The sequence below is a fragment of the Egretta garzetta genome, unplaced genomic scaffold, assembly GCF_000687185.1.
Source record: "Egretta garzetta isolate BGI_Z169 unplaced genomic scaffold, ASM68718v1 scaffold260, whole genome shotgun sequence".
NCBI classification, from domain to species: Eukaryota; Metazoa; Chordata; class Aves; order Pelecaniformes; family Ardeidae; genus Egretta; species Egretta garzetta.
In genome coordinates this window covers 658,197-660,706 of record NW_009258662.1, presented here as the reverse complement: position 1 = coordinate 660,706, position 2,510 = coordinate 658,197, and positions in this window count along the sequence as shown.

The following is a 2,510-nucleotide window of genomic DNA, read 5'->3' as shown; positions in this document are numbered from 1 at the left end:
TTTTACTGAGCTGAGACCTGGAGGAGTCACACGAATGGTCGCTTGCACACTGATCCTTAGTCCTGGGGATTAATTCCCATAGTGGAAGCATACTACGATACACAAGCCCCATCCATCACTGCAGACCTTGCCCACAAATCTGACTGTGCTCTAATTTCAGGAATTTAGTGCCCAGGGATTCATCCTACCGCACTTTAAATACCCAGTGACCCACATCAATTATATCACAGCGGCAACCTGAGCCTCGGGCAAGGCTGGATGTCCGCCGCTGTGTATGTGCATAGCGGGGGGATGTTCTGCCCTGAAGAATTTGCACTCCAAGCAGGCGTGATGGATGATAAACTGGAAAGGAAGCTGAGACGCAGGGAAGTCAAATGTTGCTCTCCAGGCCACGGTCCCTGGTGTACTAGCCCTGCTCTCTCATTACTGGGCAAAGCCAGCTTGTCAATCCAAGCTGGAGCTGCCTGTGCCCTGCAGTTCATGTTGTAGCTTTTTGCATCGAATGGGGAGCGTGCTCAGAAATGAGGCATTTTATTTTATTTTCTGTTCCTTTCTTTGTTGATTGGATCTAACAACTGAGCCAGGGAAAAAAAAAAAATTAGGTAGCTGCAGCCAGCATATAATCATTAAATTTGCTTTTGGATGACCTGTGTGAAATTCATCAGGAGCGATTTATTGGGAAGTTCATTGCATCGGTGTTCATTATTTACTCTGTTAGGCTTAGGCACAGTGGCAATCAGTGGAGAAAATTGGACTGTTAGGGCCTTGGACTTCAGTGTTTGTAATTTCCTCTACCGAGTTGCAGCATGAAATATATTTGGCACAGACAAATCACTCCCTCCGCTGCTACAGCTCAGCGTGCTCATCGGTGGCTCTGACAACTGGAGAGGTGAAAGCAGGTCTGGGGAAAAGAAGAGAGGAATGGAAAGCAGCCCGAATCCCCACCCCAGTGCTGAGCACTTCCAAAAGCCTGCAGTGACTAAAATGAATATCACGGTTCTTTTCCATGCCTCCGCCACCCAGCTGAGGCAAAGCTCTCGCTCCTGGTGAAGCCCCCCCTCCATCACCGGACTCCGACAAGCACAAGCAGACCAGACCTCACCTGAGCGGTCCAGGGAATAAAATCCAGGGGATCCACACGAGAGAGACTGATGGAGAGCTGGCGATGCTTGTGTTATACAGATTGCGGTTTCCTGGTCGTCAAGGGGAAGACGCAAGAGGAACTGGCCTGGAGATGAAATACCTCCCTGCAGGTCTCTCCTTCCCGCGGTAGCTGTACCGATTGCTGGCCCCCTCGCCCTGTCGAAGACACCTTGCGATGACAAGCAGCGACACACAACACTGCGGTGGCTTCACGATTCGGGACATAGCCAACCCCGTCAGCTCTCTCATGGTACCTACAGTGCTTTTCCAGCAGGATTGGCTGTCAGTCTGTCCTAAGCCAAAGAGACTGTCTTCAAGGCATCTCTGGTCACCCCACGGGGTCTTTTTTTGTCCCCTAGCTGGTGGGACATCCCACCGCTACCAGCAAGGAACCAGAGGAGAGCAGAGTTTCTGGGATATGAGGGGTTGGGTGCACACAGGGTGTTGGACTGAAGTGAGGGAGATCCCATCTCCTGGTTGGGATGGACATAGAACCATAGAATCATAGAATCGCTTTGGTTGGAAAAGACCTTTAAGATCATCGAGTCCAACCTTTAACCTAATCCTGCCATCCCACCACTAAACCATGTCCCTAAGCACCTCATCCATCCTTCTTTTAAATACCTCCAAGGATGGGGACTCTACCACCTCCCTGGGCAGCCCATTCCAGAGCCTGACAACCCTTTCAGTGAAGAAGTTTTTCCTAATATCTAACCTAAACCTGCCCTGGCGCAGCTTCAATCCATTCCCCCTCGTCCTATCCCTCAGCCGCTCCTCGTATGACTTGTGCTCCAGACCCCTCACCAGCTTGGTTGCTCTCCTCTGGACACGTTCCAGCAATGCAACATCTTTCTTGTAGTGAGGGGCCCAAAACTGAACACAGGATTCGAGGTGCGGCCTCACCATTAGGAGGGGGGTCTGCTGTTCAGGCTGTCGGAAAGACGGGAAGCTGAGTGAGAGAGGGAGAGAGACCTGGTGTCCTGGTTTCGGCTGGGATAGAGTTAATTTTCTTCCTAGTAGCTGGCATCATGCTGTGTTTTGGATTTAGTACCAGAAAGATGTTGATCACACACTGATGGTTTAGTCGTTGCTGAGCAGTGCTTACACTGGTCAAGGACTTTTTCAGCTTCCCCTGCTCTGCCAGGGGCACAAGAAGCTGGGAGAGGGCATGGCCGGGACACTGACCCCAACTGGCCCAAGGGCTATTCCAGACCATAGGGTGTCATGCTCGGGGGAGTTGGCCGGGGAGAGAGCGATCGCTGCTCGGGGCAGGCTGGGCATCAGTCAGCGGGTGGTGAGCAACTGCATTATGCATCACTTATATATTCTTTATATTCTATTACCATTATTATAATTATTAATATTAT